Source organism: Aedes aegypti, chromosome 2, assembly GCF_002204515.2.
Source record: "Aedes aegypti strain LVP_AGWG chromosome 2, AaegL5.0 Primary Assembly, whole genome shotgun sequence".
Lineage (NCBI taxonomy): Eukaryota > Metazoa > Arthropoda > Insecta > Diptera > Culicidae > Aedes > Aedes aegypti.
The window spans coordinates 418,506,867-418,526,144 of NC_035108.1; the positions used below are offsets into that span (position 1 = coordinate 418,506,867).

General features: G+C 35.4%; 1 long non-coding RNA gene across 1 annotated transcript; it reads left to right on the forward strand.

The window, feature by feature from the left end:
* The first annotated feature begins 5,407 nt into the window (after positions 1 to 5,407).
* LOC110677022 lies at positions 5,408 to 18,285 on the forward strand. The gene is made up of 2 exons (XR_002500901.1): positions 5,408 to 5,517; positions 16,740 to 18,285. It is a non-coding gene; the product is annotated as an uncharacterized LOC110677022 (long non-coding RNA).
* The last annotated feature ends 993 nt before the right edge of the window (positions 18,286 to 19,278 follow it).

A 19,278-nucleotide genomic window follows, 5' to 3' on the forward strand; every position in this document is an offset into this window, starting at 1 on the left:
GAAAATAAAACAACTCGATATAATATTTGAAATGATACGATTGAAGAATTTAAGCAAAATAAAGAAATAAACGAGTTTCAATCGAAAAGTCGGAGAACATGTAGCTGAAAGGGCGAAATTAGCAAATAGAATTTTGTCTTGGAAATTTGCTATTATTTCTGAAGAATTTAAACCTTCCACAAAACTGAGGAAGCTCCGAAGATCTTTGCAGGTGAAGAATTTTAAGATCTTCACATCTTTTAAACTTGTACCTTTGTACTTGTCAAATCAATACAATTGAATAAAGTTGACAGAGACAGCTTTCAGTTAATAACTGTGAATGTTCTTATAAAAATACTTAGCTGAGAAGCAGGTTCTGTCTCAGTAAAGATGTAACACAAAAATTTAGAAGAGGTTTTGGCAATTTTCGTATTTTGTTGAATCACGTTGCGCATAACTTTGTCGCTAAACCGGTAAACATTTTCTGGAATTGTATGGATAAAAGGTCGAGCCACCCCACCCTGCCCGGTGAATCGATCGTGTCGACTTTTACGGCATCGATGTTGCCTCTGCCGGTGAAGCTGCCGTTGCTGCTGTTATAGCTGCTGTCGCTTACTGCTGATGGCTGCTGGATGACTGCCGTGGTGTGTTGTTGGCGTACCTACCTTACGTACCTGCTTGCGACTAGGGTATAGGACAATGCTAAGCAAAGCCACGACAGACCGACCGCTAAGACCGCGACACAGCGTGGTTCCCCTTTTGGCTCCCCATCCCAGCGTCATACATTGACGTCGTCGCAGCATCACAACCCTACGGAGACCCGACTTGATCTTCAGCGAACGTTCCGTTTTGGACTCTCATTCTCTCTGGAATGCGCTCTTGCATTGTCGTACTTAGGTATACTTTATCAAGCTTAACAGTTTATGCTCGGAGCGGATTTTGAACATAAAGTCAACAAACACTACGGAATGGACGCTGCCACTAATACTACTGCCCTGTGGATGGTCCAGTTCTTGAACGAGTGAGCTTTCCAATGTGTATCGATCCCCGCAAGACCACATAAAGCTTCTAGTGACTTAAATCAAGTTTGAACTTAATTTAGTTGCTTTCGTTTCGTTCCAATTATATATTGAACGCCGAAGTCGAAAGATTCAGATTTACAAACTTTTAAAAACCTTTGATTTTCTTTGATACAAATATGAAATATATTATCTGAGCCATGAAGTTGTATTGAGCCCAAATTCAAATCGTGATAACATCAAGAAATTTAAACAGAATCTGTGGTTTTGTAAAGAATATTTGGGGTAGATTACCAATTGCACAGCCCACGCATTCCTTATGGGTGTGCAATAATTGGGTGCTAAAATGTTTAACGAATTCTTGTTTTTATTTAATAATACGAAAGAGCATGTTATTGCAACTACTTTAGCAAGTTTTCCAGCTCAAATAACGGCTATAACATTTTTAAACTTCAATTTAAAATTGGTTCCAAATATGAACCTTGACACTTGTGATCTTGTTTGACATTCACTTTTCGACAAAATTGCCACAGGGCATATAGTTTTAACACTGCACGGAGAAAATGAAGTACTCAAAAGTGAGTTCATTCCACTCAATTCCGGGGGTTCGACGTTAACCTAATTTTGAGTTGATGGGGTAGAAGTTGTTTTCATTTGCAGCCATGCGAAAAAATACCTACTGGCTAAGTTCTTTTCACTCAATCGGCAGATCAAATAACTCAACTTCCAGTACTGTGCCACTTACTCAAATTTGAGGTAACGCACAAAGGTTCGGTTTTTGGGTTGTTTTGCTCTTCGCTCTCTGACAACAATAGAAGGAGCGAATGAAATAGGGAGAGAAAAATAACTCAAAAGTAAGTTAAAAAGAACTCAAATATGGGTTTTTCGTTTTCTCCGTGTGGGGTTGTTCCTATCTGACATTTCGGAAGGGACACGGTAAACAAAATATACCCAACATTTGAGTTTAAACCAAAGGGTGTGACAAAATCTCAAAAATCATGAAAAAAAGTTTTTTGTACTTAAACCAATGAAAATCATTTAAAAATTGAGTAAACATGTGTTTCTGCCCTAAACTTAAGCGTTTGGTACTAAAACTGAGACAGGGCTTTAGGACCCCATTGGCGCGTTTTTAGCCTGTGCAGTAATTGGCAACCCAACTAACAATTCAGAGCCACAAATAAGCAAACATTTTAAACTATTGTTAAATAATGGTAATGGCAGCTGACTAAAAAAATCCCTATAAGAAGCTGAGATGATGTTCTTCAAACATTATCTTAGGTCAATGTTCAGCGTTATGCATTGAAATGTACAAAAATTGAATCATCACTTATTGGACATTTCCAAAGACTCTCATGCTACTAGTCAAGATTGTTTTACTAATAAGCTCAACAAGACATGTTTCCCCCCATTAAAAAGCCAATATTCCACCAAACAAATGTATATGCATAAAGGGATATTTAGAAGACGAACTAACGTTTTACTTGCTTCGCAACTTCAGGTATTTCCAATTTAGAGTTGCCAATCCCGGGAACATTTCCCGGGGAATGAGATTTCCCGGGATTCCCGTTTCCGGGGAAATTATTTTCTGTTTCCTGGAATTCTCTTTTTCCCGGGATCTGTGTATTTCCCAAGTTGTTGCACTGCAAAAAAAGAATTGATCATTTATTTTCAAACGAACACCATCGCATTTTTTGACGATATGTTTTCTGAAAAAGCTTATATGCTTTGCAAAATAAAGGATTTCCCGAGAAATCTTTTCCATGAATTGAGTAAGCGTATGAAGTTTGCATGTCACAAATTTTCAACACATTGGTGAATGTTGGTGATCATTCTAGTGCTTCAAATGGTTGATTCAATGTAGGTCAATATTAATTGAACTTCAAACGATTTGAAAAGTATAAGCTCCACATGAACTTGCTTGATGTTTTACATTTTCTTATTTTAAAACCTAGCGTTTAAAACGAAGTCATCAGATTTTTTTTAAGAAACATGAATAAATTACTCACAAAAAAAAATCAAACAAAAACCATACAAATTTAGTTGTTCAAACCTACACGAAAAAAGGAATTTGCTTTATTTTGACGTTTCTGAGTATTACCCGGGATCCCGGGATTTCCCGGGAAATGGCAACCTAATTTCCCGTTTGCCGGGAAGTCAAATCCCGGGAAAATTTGAAACTCTGATTTCCATATGTATAACGTAAACATGATTAAGAGCTGAATAAGTATGTTTTATAATCCTAATTCAGCTTCAGTACACTCAGAAATAAAAATAGTCACAAAATTACTGAAGTTTATGCATTAAGCCCTCTACAGGCAGCTTCATTTTTTTCAAAACTTATTCTTCTTCTTCTTCTCCTTCTTCTTCTTCTTCTTGGCATTTACGTTCTCACTGGGACAGAGCCTACTTCTCAGCTTAGTGTTCAATGAGCACTTCCACAGTTATTAAGGGGGCAGAATCCGTCATTGATTTCGGAATTTTCAAAAGCAGTTTTTTCGTTCAAAATCAAGAAAATTTACAGGAAAATGTGTTCACTGTATTCTGTTCCCCTACCGAAACACAGTGAACACATTTTCATCGAATAATTTTTAGTTTTGAACAGAATAACTGCTTTTCAAGTTTCGATGATGACGATGATTACGATGACGGAGCGTTGATCGTTAACTGAGGGCTTTCTATGCCAAAGTTGTCATTTTCGCATTCGTATATCGTGTGGCAGGTATGATGATACTCTATGCCAAGGGAAATCATGAAAATTTCCATTACGAAGTGGTCCTGGACCGGCCGGGAATCGAACCCAGACACCTTCAGCACGGCTTTGTAGCCGCGGAATCTAACCACTCGACAAAGGAAGGTCAAAAAACTCCCATATTTTTAGAATCTGTATCAAAACCGTTTGATCATTGGTCATCTGGATTCGGAGATATTTCCATATTCCTTGGGGGCCGACGCGTAAACATAACCCATATAAATTTCTCAAGCTACAGATTGTATAACGTATTTGGATATTCATTCTTCAGAACCATACATTAATGAGAGTATGCTGTGAAAAAAAGAAGCAATTTGATGCAGCCGTCTTTGAGTAATGACTTTAGCTTTCTGGTACCTCGCTGGCAAAATAACAAGATCTTGAACACTTCACAAAACATCATATCGTAATTTTCAGATATCTCCAAAAATACTTAACCGATTTGTATGATTTTTTTTTCAGAGAATCTCCTTATTACTTAGCATTGTATAGTCAACATTTTACTTTTTTTGATGAATTTACCAAAAACAAAATGGCAGCCAAATACATTTTAAAAGGAAAATGTCGGTCCCCCAAGAAACATCCGAATATCTTCAAAACCAGATCACCAATTGTTAATATCGACACGAATTCATAAACTAGAAGAGTTTTTTGAGATTTTGTGAAAAAATGGTGTAAAAATGTTGAGAATCAAAAAAGTTATCTTGATTTGTTTTTTTTTTGCGGTAAAAAATGAAGCTGCCTGTAGTTTGATTAATTTCTATTTTCTATCTGCCTCTCTTTCATTCTGCTGTGAATTTGTATACTAAATATAATTTCGAGTGGGTGGAAGCTCAGCGATGCTTCAACCCAGGCGAATTGACAAATAGGAGTAAAATTCCCTGCAGAATGAAAGAGATGCAGATAGAAAATAGTGATAAATTACTGATATTTAGTAATTCGTGACATCCTGTGTTTCTGAGTGTATATTGTAAGAACAGTAGATCCAAAAGAGACCGAAATAACGATTAATAAACACATTGTTCAGCAATAAATAAGCCTTGCAGAAGAGGTCACAATATAGCTAAATTGTCGGAAAATGGACAAAATATCCGAAATTCACGTTAAATTCCGAATGCATTTTAAAGTTCAATTCACTATAAAAAAAGTTATCAGATACAATCATTACAGTTGCTTTCTCAAAACTTTTTAAATAGGTGTCTAGAAAATAAACATGGTCAGCTTCCGTAAATATTGGATTTTGAAAAATAAAAATAAACATTCAAGCTATGTGTTCCGAGGAGGAACGAAGTTCTGACAAACAAAACGTGATATAGAGCGCTGCATATGACGAGCCTAACCTCACTTATTTGACAGCTGCTGGTCCTGTTGTTTACGTTTCGGACTTAGTCGTTTTTTCCATCATTTTTTCATCTTCGCATTTCTATCACCAGCATGCTGATGGTGACGATTTTTCACGGTAGGAAGATAGAATAATACGATCCGTAGGTATCTGCAGTGGATTTGACTTCTCCTCGCAGCAAACTTTCACGAAATTAAGAATGATTCGAAAAAAGTACTAAGTCCAAACTGTAAACAACAGGACCAGTACCTGTCAAAATTGATGCGTGACGTCACAGTGCAGTAGAGTATTGACATAAGAGATAAAAAATCTAAAGACAATATCAACATTTTGTTCCTGGAACTTCTGAACCATAGCAAAATTTGATGTTCGCAGATTTAATGGAGCTATTCATTTAATATTTGCTGTTGATGTCTTATATCTATCAAGTAAGTATTAGCTATCCATATTATAATCTGCTATTGTTAAGCTTTTTTACGCCTGCTCGGGATGTTGTTTAATACAAGAAGAGTTGAAAATTTCTTTGACACAATTGGTTAAATACATTTCTTTAACGAGTTACATTTGAAATGACATTTCTTGTCAACTGAATACGAAGATATTGATAAATGATTTACTTGGCCATTTCTGAAAAAATTCCCACACATCAAGATATTTGATTACATTTCTTTTCAGGTGCATAGTCCTGAGAATCCTTCAAATTATTAAAATATATTCATATAGAGGACAGAAATACAAATCATTAAAATAATCAGATAATTAAAAGTATAATTTATAAAATACATGAACTTTTATTTCAGATAATAAATTTTGTAAATTGAAGTTTTGAACAAACTAAAACTTACCATGAAATTAGATAAATCATTTCAGCTTGATTTTAATTTGTTTGAATAAACTTCATTTTTGACCATCATTGACATAAATTTTCTCCCTGTGCACTAAAATAGCCGACAGAAATCATCTTGGGTCAGCACTAAACAGCAGCTGAATAATACGCTTGTTCATTTGGATGATAGCTGCAAACTTCTGCAGGTTTTTTGTCCGGTTTCAAAATTGGTACATTGTTGGGATTTTTTCAATTGTCAGGAAAAAATACCAATTGAAAACATTTGTTTTGAGTAAAAATGAGTTAATTTCATTAAAAGTTAACTCAATTTACTGTACTTTTACAAAAAAATCCTTAAAATGTAAAACTTTTCTCAGCCTGATCTTAACAATGGCACAAAAGCAACGTTCAATCTGTCTGTGCAGAAAAGTCCAACAACGGGGGCTCATTTATCCTTCACCTTAGCCGCCCACACGCTGAGCGAGGTCAAAAGCATCATTTTTTTTCCTCGTAGGGGCTCCTGGGGTAATATGCACCACTTAAGGAAAATGTCCCGAAATGAACACTAAACGACATGTATGTAGTGTTTTAATACACGAATCCAGTTGGTTTGGGTTCACCCTACATGGTGTTGAAGGAATTTCCATCATAATTACATTAGATTGTTGGATAATTGAACTTTTTTCAAACACTACTTTTGCGTGAATTCAGATTGATGCGGGGCACGATGCACCGATTTTTGGGGCAGAACGCACCACAACATTGAGGCACGACGCACCTAAACAAAGGGGCATGATGCACCACAACAATGAGGCAAGATGCACTATCGTGTTTTGAACGTAATTTTATTTATCGTAAAAACACGAGTTTTGGATGATTTTCGTCTACAAGATGATACAATTGCGCATAAATATGCTAATAAAGACTTCAAATGACCCAACTTTTATGATTGTAGTTTATTTTGGAATGGATCGTTCTGCCCCGACCAAAGGAGTGCATGTTGCCTCAACCGGGCGCTTAACAGAAAATGTTATGGAAAATAGAAATCGTTGTGTTTTTTCGCCAAATCATGTCATCAACAACTTACCCAGTGTCTAATCATCTGTTTTATGGTGAATAGTTGTGAAAATCTCAATTCATCGCCTTCAAAACAACAAATGAAATGATCGGGAAAGTTACATCAGAATCGTGTTTTTTGAGTTTATTGTTCTATCTTCCTGTTAAGTTTGTCAAAATGCATCAAATTCTCAGGGTGTCAACAATTTGCAACGATTCATCATTTCGCATAGCATTTTTCTCTCAAAACTCGTTTATTTCAGAGAAATTGACAAGGTGCGTTTTGCCCCGGCAGTGCATATTACCCCAGGAACCCCTATACGTAGGTACATTACGTTGCGTGGCGTTCCTATCTTATTATTGAATCCCTTCTGCTGCACTGACTGCTCTTGCTCCATTGCCATTTATGTTGAGCCCTTGCAGCAGCAGCAGCAGCGACACCAACAGTGACCGACCCATGTCTGGACCTTACACACATGTGCTTGCCTGCGCCTTGCTTAGCACTAACTCGATATGGTGAATGCCGGTGGATTGAGATGTGAGTAATCCTCTTAAAAAATCAACCATCAGCAGATTTAACCTGAAAGGTTTTCGCTTCTCTCGACCGTGAAACATAAATTCCGTATGGGCTGAGTGTCAGCTTGGAAAAATAAACAACCGAAGAGAGACCACTGGGATTTCTGCATCTCGGCGTTCGTCATTAGGGAATGGTCCGTGGTTGCAGTTTGGCTATCGATACTGTTATCGGGCGGAATTACGTACGGATGCTGTGACGTATTGTAACGTTTTACGTTTCACAGTACCTATTGAGTGTGTGTATAAACATGAAGAATGTGTCAAGAAGAAGAAAAATCAGAAGTTTGGAGTCACATAGCCCTCTACCCATCATATAACAAAGTACTACAGGGTAATAAGAGTCATTGATGAAACTTTCTCTAAGTAAAAGGGATACTCGTGGATACCAATAAGACTATCGACATTTACAACTACTAATGATGTATTATGAATCCTACTAGGTTTCATCTGCCACCACCCACCACCCGAATAAATACACGGACCCCAAAAATGACTGATTTTTGCACTTAAATGGTTGTAACTGCTTTTCCTTGATCTTTAGAATTTATTTATTTTATTTATTTATTTATTTCGTCAATCATTTGTAGACTACATAGTTACATAGTTTCTTATATTCTAAGATTTCCTAGTGAGTTAAAATATGATTTCAATTTGGTCCGGGGCATACTTAGATCAATCATTTCACAGTGCTCATTGTAAACAGACATCATTTGATTTAGAGGACTAAATTTGGCGTAGTTTGTACGATAACGATCTAAAGTAAACAAGTTTCTGTGACGCAATTGTCGATTAGGAGCATAAAAGTTTAGTTTGGATAATAGCTTTGTTGAGTCAATACGTTGTGAAACGATATCATTAACAAATGCGACCATGGCATATTTTCGTCGCTGTTTTAATGTCTGAATGTTTATCAACATGCATCGTGCTTTATATGACGGAAGAGGAAATACAGTCCATCCTAATTTGCGGAGTGCGTATAGTGGAAACTGCTTTTGAATCGGCTCTATTCGTTCTTCATGTGATTTCAAATATGGGGACCAGACAACACTACAATACTCTAATATGGATCTCACATAAGCAACGTATAGGGGTTTTGATCGTATAAGGATCTTGAAAATGATATCCGAAACGTTTTATGAAGTTAAGCATATTGCCCGCTTTATGAGTTATTATGTTGTAATGTTCAACGAACGTTAATTTGGAATCCAAAATTACTCCTGGATAGGGCTGTGCACAATGAGCATTTATCGGTATCGGCGATATAATATTGATTCAATATCGGTATCGGCAATATATCGGATTTGAAATTATCGGTATTGAACCGATATCCGATTATTTCAAAAAGATGGGTGTAAAAGCAAAATCGACAATTTTCCACAATAACTTTCGCATTATGTAGTCCATTTCTTGAATTTTGTAGTTGCGACATGCAATTCCCAGAGGACATCTTGAATTTCATTGAATCAGTTTTATTTCTTCAATGTAAATAATAAAAAAAGGTCTGATTATCGGACCGGCAATTGTTTTATCGATATCGGAAAATATCGGCTCATACGATATCGGATATCGTATCGATAATATCGGCCCGATAAAATCGATTTTATCGATAATATCGATATTTGCACAGCCCTACTCCTGGATCTCTAATTTTATCACATTTTTTAACTTGTTGGTTTCCTAACCTTATTGTTAAATTCGGAGTGTTTCGTTTTCTGCTATAAGTTATTAGATTACATTTTTCAACATTCAACTTCAATAAACTTTTAAAACACCAGGTACCGTAATCCGGGGTAACATTGATCAGCGGGGTAACATTGATCGGGATGACTCATCTTGTTAAACGTTCAAATAAAGATTTATTGATGAAACATTTTCGAACAATGAATGGTGCCTCTCTTTTGTATATTCATAAGCTAATGATAATTAAGGTTTTTGCCAAAATTGCGTTTAGTTCATGCGCAAATTTGTCAACTTTTTGAAACAATGATTTCTATCATTTTCACTGACACTACCGAAAATTCATGTCTCACATGAGTTCTGCAGACGATGTAATCAAGGAAAATGCGGTTCTTACAAAAAATGGCATCGCCGAAAACGATTCCGTTTTCAAATCTTTCATAAGTTTATTCAATTAGGCAACATTAACTAATTACTATTACGAATGTAGAATTTCCTGAGGAAATTGCCTACTTTTAGGCGTATTCCGCGGTTCAAGGTGTTTTTAATTTTGAAATAACTCAAAAAGTAAATGACTTGTAAGAGTTTGGTCTTCATATTCGGCTTCTGGGGCCCTGATTTTAATAAGTAACGACATTTCCAATATTAGCGAACGTTGTTTACTTGGGTGATCAATGTTACCCCATATCAGCTGAATCAAAAAATCACTTAAAACATTTATTTAAACATGTTTAAATCTTTCGAAAAACAAAATAAAGTACATAGTTAGGAGCGGTGGGTGCCAGCACTTGTTTTAAAAATATGAAACTTGTAACATTTGTATTGTGAAATGAAAAATTTAAGAAAAACTAAAAAAAATGATCAATGTTACCCCGGATTACGGTATTTAATAAAAGTATTTCATTATGGAATGTTTCATAATCGTCGTCTTTCATGATTTCTAAAAACAATTTCATGTCATCTGCATATATAAGAATCCGTATTTTTTTAAGAAGAAAAGATACGTCGTTAACATATAAAATAAAAAGGAGAGGTCCTAAGTGGGAGCCTTGGGGAACACCTGATGTGACTTGAATTGGTTTGGATTTTTTGTCATTAAATCTTACTATTTGCTGCCGGTCAGTTAGATATGATTCAATCCATTTGAGAAGCTTTTTCTCGATACCTATTTTACTCAGTTTGAAAATTAACATTGAAATGTCAAGTCTATCAAATGCTTTACTAAAATCAGTGTAGAGAGCCTCTACGTGGTTACCTTTATCCATTGCCATTAGGGAATAATCAACAAACTCCAGGAGGTTTGTAGTAGTTGAATGGCCTTTAAAGAAGCCATGTTGTGAATTAGTTATTCTGTGTTTAATTTGACCAAAAATACATTTGTTAATAATTGATTCGAACAGTTTTGGAATGCATGAAATGATGGCAGTCCCACGATATTTCCTGATATCAGATTTTTTGCCTGATTTGTAAATAGGTACCAAGAAAGACTTTTTTCATTCCTTTGGAAATTCACCAGATTCAAGTGACATATTGAAAAGCCAGAATAGTGGAGTTGTAAGTTCTACCGCTAATTTTTTTATAAATACTGGTGGGATTCCATCTGGCCCTGATCCTTTAGTAGCATCTAAATCATTCAGACCTGTCGTAATGTCTTGAACATGAATTTGATTTACTCCAACATCCCTTGAAATCTCTGGAAGGTATGAAAAATATCCAAAATCACGATCATTATCAGAGAAGTTCGTGTAAGTTTCTTGAAAAAAAGTTGCAAAAAGGTTACAAATATCGTCTAAGTTATTTCCTTCTTTGTCGTCTAATGTCATTTTCGATGGAAAATTGTTTGAATTAATCTTTGATTTGACATAGTTGAAGAAATTCTTTGGACATGACTTGACTTCATTTTCGGTTTTCATGTTATAATCTGTAAGTGCCAGGGATTGAATCCTGAGAAAATTGAGAGAATCTCTCACGTATCGCTCTCTGTAACTATCATAACATGCTGCACATTATGAGAGACTGTTTATCGTATACTGCTACAAGTTTGATCAGATTGGGGGGATAGTAGTGCATGATAAAACCCCTCTAAACATGCTCCAAGCCTGGGGGACACTGTTGTCATTGGAAGTTCGTGGATTGTTTATCGTGCCAGTAAAGAAAAACACCTATCCCCAACGGTAAACAAGCGAGAAAAATGGATTTTATCATCGCTCTCTCGTTGGGGCTCTCGCTCGCTGCTTCCATTTATCAGACTTGTTACACCTTGCGATACAATGATGATCGTGGACCGCAACAGATTTGATGTTTTTCTTTGCTTGCTTTGATCGTGCTTCATTCTCAAATGAGAGCGAATTCTGCAACGCCTGGTAAGTGCATTAGAAATAGTTAAATTTAGTTGATCACAAATACTCAGATACTTTTCTAAATTTGTTTGACTATTATGTGCCTTGTAGGTTTTGTGTGCTTTTTGTTTGCGATTTTTCAAATTAATGATTTGCTTATTGAACCAGACTGGATTTTTTGAGCCAAAACCTCGTCTTTTACGTTTGAGTGGAACTTCCTCCTGAATTACCTCCGACAATATTTTGTAGAAGTTTTGTACGGCACTTTCGATATTTACTTCTCCTTTCAGATTGGATTGCCAGTTTACTCTATTTATTTTGTACCTGATATTGTCATAATTACCCATATTGTAATCACAAACATACTCATAACTACAGTCGTTGGGATTAAGGTTACTGTGTACAAATATGGAATATTCGATTGCTGTGTGGAACGCTTCATTTTTCCATAACGGAGAAACAGATTCCACAACACAAAAATCCTCACATATATTCGTTAGAAGTAAATCTTAGAAACAATTCTGATGGTTTTTGACATGATTAATTTGGTTGAGTCCTAGAAACCTAGTGTCTTCTAGAGAATGATTCGTTTTGACTGTTTACACAATTTTGTAGAACATTGTTGCTACCGGTTCGCATTTTCAAAATATACGATTAAAACTAGTTTTAGGGGGTCGTTCATAAAATACTCCCGTATTTTGGAAATGCGGCTGAATACACACTAGGTGTCTTTGGTAAAGTTGTTTGTATTTGAATTATCTACAACTCTGCTGAAGACATCATATTTAAAGACCGTCATTTAAAAAAAAAATAGTTTCGCAGCGCCGCCCGTGGTAAAGTTGCGAACTAACATTTACCGTCAATATTTGCGCTATAATTTTAGAAAATTTTCGTCCGAAGACACCATCCCGAAAAAATCACGTTTAAAGGTGCTACAGAATTAAGTTCACGATTTCGGCCGATCGAAATACTGTGGGAGGTTCTTCCTTCAAAATACAAACGCATCGAAGAGAACTCTAAGGTATCTTCATACTTGATCATGGCAATGTGCACTATCATCATGACACCTTTAATAATATTAGCGGAATTATGTAAAATTAGGTGAAACTAATATTTGTACACAAAAACCTCAATTTACGAAGTCTTTTTTTACGCTACCTCAATTTAAGTCACTTTTTTTTACGAAGTGAACTCAATTTACGTCACTTTTTATAAGCAGTGCGTAGATAGAGTTTTGACAATTCTGCGGGAAATTATATGCCTCCAGTTGGGGAGAACCGTTGGAAACCCATACAATATGGATATTTTCGGAACGGGCACGATGAGAGGATGACGGAAATCGATGTCCGACGTCATTTTGGAATCCAAGATGGTGACCTCCGGTTGGAGAATATTGTTGACGAATATCGATGTCTGACGCCATTTTTAAATTCAATTCACCAAAACCTCAATCAACGAAGTCTGTTTTTACGCAAATTCAATTGACGTCACTTGTTTAACGAAGTAAATTCATGAACATCAGTACAGATCAGTACATTGAACCATTTGCTTATATTAAGGAGAAGTAGGCCGTCATTGTAATTTATACTGGGCATCGATGATTGTGGCCAATCCGTCTCACAATTATTTACGATACTTTTCTGAATCAATATTACTTAAGATGACTGAGTTTTATCGCTTTGAAATTGCAATCTGCAAAATCAACATGGCTACCAAAACGAATGACGGGCTACTTCGCCTTAAGAGTTTAGATTTTATGTTATAAATAAGTATAATAAATGTACAACTACTTAAGTTTGTAGATACTTAGGCCTGTATATCGTGGAGTCCTAGGAAGTACAAAAACATCGACACAACTCAATACAACACTTCGTTTGCTAATATGGACGGTAAGAGGCCTTTGCCATATTGAAGAACTATCTACTGATGATTGGTTACGCTTGTATATCCTAATGCCCATATTCGATAGAGATTTCAGAGGACTAATGACATCCGCACAAATTCATACAATACACCGTTTATCCACAGGAATGGTAAGGGGCCTTAGGAGTATTTGAAAACTAAAATCTTCTAAAAAAGTTGCAGAATGACTTATTTTACAGCACGAGTCGTACATTTATCCAACGAGGCTTGTGGAGTTGGATAACTACGATGAGTGCTGTAAAAATCGAGTTCTGCAACGAGTTTTTACAACATTTTTTGCAATTTCATATAAGACCCCTTGAGGCTATCAGAAATCATGTCGGAAAGCATTCACCATAATTTTAAAATTTTTGAACAACTGTTGTAAAATGATTCATGACGCAACTCAAAACAGTTGCGTAATAACAAAGCGTTGCGTAATGAATCATTACAGCACTGGTTTCAGAAGCGTAATGACTTTTACCGCACTGTATAATTCAGTTCAAGAAAGTAGGTCGTTTCATGACAGATTGGCAGGATGAAAAACAGCCTATTACGATGAGAAATTGCAAAATGGATCATTACACAACTTTTTTCAAGAATCTAAAAATAGTGTTGAATGCATCACGATATGATTAATGACACCCTTAAGCGGTTTTCTACAGATTTGCAGTTAGTTTTGTACGCAACTCGTTGCAGAACTAAATTTTTACAACACTCGTAGTAATGTACGACTCTTGCTGTAAAAATCATCATTTTGCAACTTTTTGCGTGAACTACTATAACTCCTTCCCACCTTTTAAACGCAGCCTGCATGATATTTCGCACATTTAATTTTCAAATTCAAACAATTCTTGTTTGACAAAGCTTGTGGAATTCTGTTTCAGCTAAATGTTTTATTGCTTTGGTGGTCTAGGTCAGTCATGAACTCCGTGGGAATCAGGGTAAAAATTATGTCTCTTGAAATCACACTGATTGCTAGATATCATGTCCTTAATGCTCTAAATCATGACTCGCGTTTTCATTTATGATCTACTTATAGTTCTGTCGGTCAACCCGAAAACAAAAAAAAAAAACAAAATATGCAGAGTGGGATACGAACCAAGACTCTTCAGATTTAGACCCAAATACTCTACCACACTACTACTTTGGCGTGTTGAGTTATGGGTGATCGATCGATGTTCTTGCGTGAGCATGAACTTATGTGCTGAAGGTTCCGATGAATGCTGGTTATAACCTCTATGAATCATATTATATGTACTCTAAGTAGGTATGAGGTAAAGAAGTCCTATCTTGGATTATCACGGAGGACATAGCTGTTCCCTTGACTTAGCTCGAGCTTCAATGTCCCGGGTTTACAAAACAATAATAAGTATGTGATAAATAAATGTTTAATTGTATTACATGCATACAAATTCCATTTACTAATACTACGTAAATAAAATTACGTTAATGAAATTTACTTACTAGAAGTTACATAGACGGAGTTTTCAGTGTGCAATTAAGAAAGTATAGCTTCATAAATTATGACATTTCACAAATACTAGTAAATTACACAAATTAATTACGAAAAACTTGTAAGGATATTCGATTTATTTTTTTTTATGTTCGTCTGTATGCAGACCTTCGTTTGAATCTTCGTCAAATTCGAGATTCTCCTCCTTCTGGCAACTCCTACCGCGCTACTGCCACCAGTGATGATTAGATTAGGTATAATCTTTTGGATTGACCACTTGATGAGCTGCTAGAGTGAGAAGCGCTGAGAAGAGGGCTAAGCGAGTCATACAAGGACGGCCGGATGCTACTGATGCTGTTTGATTAATAATAAAATCCTGCCGTTTGGTACCTGACCCTGATGTGACGATATTGTTACCTGTTAGGAATATTCACGTTTTAAGTTGCAATAGTAAACGTAACCACATTTGCTGAAAAATAAATTGTTTACAAAATTTATACTTTTTTCACGTAAACCCTCTTTAGACATCCATTTATTTCTCAAATATAACTAAATTGAACATGTTGATATATACAAGTAATTATTTTATATTCTCGTAACTCAAATTATCTTTCTTCTTAATCTTCACTACACTTTTTTTTATTAAATTTAAGGGAAGAATTATTAGAGTATGTTTAAAACTACTAATTGAACTTTAACACTTCACTTCATGCAAAAAAATAAAATACTAAAATCACATGTGAGGTACGCAAATACCTATAAGTAGCTATAAGCTACTCAAAGGTATTCTATTAAACAGCTCGAAGATTTATTAAGAGCAAATACCTTTAAACTCTAATATGTTGCTTATCTTGATAGATAGGCCTATATCGTCTGCGACTAACAGATTTCTTCAGTGTCGATGTTTCGACTTGGTTCTTAACCTTGTTATGTATTTTTCATTACTTTTTGTCCTTTCGACTTTCTGCCAAAGACCCACCAATAAAGTATGGATGTGATATTAAATAACAACTCCCACTAGCTGTACACTGTTTGCCAGTTATCGTTTTATTTCGCTTACTATCGTCAATATGGAATCTCACAATTGGTTCTAGGATTTGGTCTATTTCGCACCGTCAGTATTTATCTGCTGCATTTGTATTATTTATACGAATTTTATCTTGAACGCTGCTAACCGCGACATTGGCATCTGCAAGTTTCGTAGCCAGTAGCCGGTCGTCTACATCGCTTGTTGCAAATGGCAGTGCTGAGAGTTCCCTAACACACATTTTTATTTTCTCATCGGTAAGCTGATGGGACTTTGATGGACATATTATCGCCAATCGAAAGTCGTTTTTTTTTTTTTTATTTTTTGGTTTGAGATGCGTACATAACGTCTATTTAATAGTAATTGATATTATTACCTATGCTTTGAATAAATGCGTGCCATCTAGATTCTTGCGTTGAGGGTGTTTTGTGACTTTAAATTTCTATATTTTATTAAACTATCATTCAAATAAAACTTTGAACTGTTTACTAGATCACTTCGATATTTTTCCGTAGAATAGTCTTAGTATTGTAAATACTACCCTAACTCAAATTTGTGTTCTCGAATAACGTCATCAGACATCTTGACTGGATCAACTTTTTTATCTTCTCACATTGTGGTATATATATACTTTTTATAAAACTTGAACTACACTATAGTTATCTGAATTTCATAAACTAAATTTAGCTTCTCAACTTTCTTCTTTTCAAAAAATTATATATAAATTGCATTTATATTCTTGTTTTAACTACTCGATTTATTTTTACTCAGTTTTTATCTTTTCGTTTAAGGTCATTCGTTTGCACACCGCAGGTTTATGGCTTTCGGGATGGTGTTGTGTATTACTTTCTGCTCTTGTGAACATTGGACAATGTTCATAAAAGTTCGTTTGCAGTAAGATGACGAGAGGATTTGTTTAACACTTATATTGGGAAACCTCTACCAGCAACATTTGTGGACAGGCAAAGGGTGACAGTTATATAGATGTGAATTCTGACTGAGGGAGATAGATGTCATGGAAAGTGTTCAGGAAACCCTACAGTTATTGTCTCTGTACCGATAGAGATGGATCTCCAATAAAAACTTCGAATAGATTAGGTATGGTTTTGATGATCATTTGAAATGCTAATGTTCCACGAGTAAGGCTCATCCATGAGCAGAAGAAAATTCATTGAATTTATTGACATTATCTACAAAATATATCTCTCACAACGACCAAAGCACTTATTGTTTCATTTTGCTTCATATTTTAATTGCATCCAACCGAGCGTTCCTGAAAAATTTCGATGCGATATCAACAGTTAGTCATGGTGATGTTGGAAAATGACAAACATGATGGTAATTTTACGTTTAATTTCGTTTGTGCTTCAAAGTTATGTTCTGAGTAGACCCGTATGTATTTCAGTCTGAAATTATTTTATTTTTCATGATATAATGTTGAATTTCGCATGGAAAGTTTCTGGAATGGTTTGTTTGGTGCACCTAATTTAGTTTTTTTTTGTTTATCAGAGGTTTTTTTATTCGAAAAAATTCAGCTTCATTTTAATAATAGTATTAATAAAATGAATTGATATGGATTATCTACTAACTGTAGTTGAAATATACCTATAGAAATGGAATGATACATTAAAGCTCTAAACATCGATTCTTTGTCACGGTTCGTCTCGAATGCGATTACTTTACTAGCACAAACTTCCACAAAAGCTTTTATCTATCCGCAATATCGCAGTTCGAACGAAGCTACTCCTTTCGTGGTTCCAATGCTTTCCTTAAGCTCCATCTGACATCGCATTGATATCTCTTTACATGTTACAAATATCCAACAGATCGTCAAAAAATTTCTCTCTATTTTCTTTGGGTTTGGCTTGCATATCCAAATTTTAGAATATATTCTTCAACACTGATTTAATTACACACTAACCATTTTCTATGTTACCGTCGAGATACGTCTACCACTGTCAACTAGCACATTGAGCCTGAACAATTTTATCGCGATAATATGTGCGTAGATATTTCCCTTTAGTCTACCGCTTTGACTATTACGCTAACGTTACACTTATCGAATCTTGCTTCAGTTCGTTGATTTAATTTCAAAATGAGTCGTCAGTTATCAAAGTGCAATTGTGTCGCTTTTGAGCAATCATCACATTTCATTCTTTGATTATACAAACAACAGCAACTTTGAGTAGTAAGGACCGTCCTACTCTGGCCTATCAGTATCTAGTATTCAGTATTTGGTACAAAACGCTGCTCAAATTGTTGCTGGCTAAATTTGGAATTACTCGTACCATGACCCCACAGTTATGGATCAAATAGTGTGAAGTTCAACCAATAAAATTCAATAAAACGACATGGAAAACGTAAAATTATAATTTAAAAACACGAATTGAATCGTTGCAAGTTGGAACTTCGGTTAGTAAACTGTTTTGAGTGTAATATTCACATAGAATTGCATAAAAATTAAAAATTGTATCGGTTTCTGAAAACCATATTATGGATCAATTTTCATATTATGGATCAAATTGTGACATATAACGGATCAGTGCGCAAAATCAAGAGATTTTCAACTCAATGCATCTGTATTGCATGATTTGGCGAAAGTTAGCAATGTGTCACATATTACTGCAAAAAATAGCAGTGTTAGAACTGGAAACAAGGGCAAAATGCCATTATTTTTGGGATACTGTGTTGTAGTAACTGAGACATGGACTGTTTTGACTCCACACCAAGTTTTCCACCCATTTTTGTCTGCTAATAATAAAATTTACAAACCTTGATGTTTTATTAGTTTTATTCTAAGAGTTATTGTCTAAAAATGTCGAATCCAATGCTTAAAATAACAGAAATCTACATATTTTGGAAGTGATCCATAACTGTGGTAAACAATCATTACCTGGTCCATATTATGGATCACTAGTTAGAAGTGCTTATATTCGGTATTTAGAATCAACAATCAAGAAAATTGTTTTCCAAAGATGAATTTATACTATATCGAAGCAGACGAGCATGTTTTATACTATAACATTTGAATTTTACCACCTGTGGGAGCTTATCAATGCTGACGGCACTTCTTACAGCAAACAACCAAATAATGATAGCTGTGTGGTACCAACTGAATATTTGTCAAAACACCGTTATTTAGCGGTTGAATGTTTTGCTTAACATTACAAATGGTAGAAGACAAATAGTATGACATGGGAAAAATATGTTTTACGTCAACGTTTATGTTTTGAGCGAGTTATTCGATGTTGAACGTCAAAGTGATCCGTCACTGTGGGTGATCCGTAACTGTGTGGGCATGGTACTTTGGCTCTGTGCTCCCGTGATTCT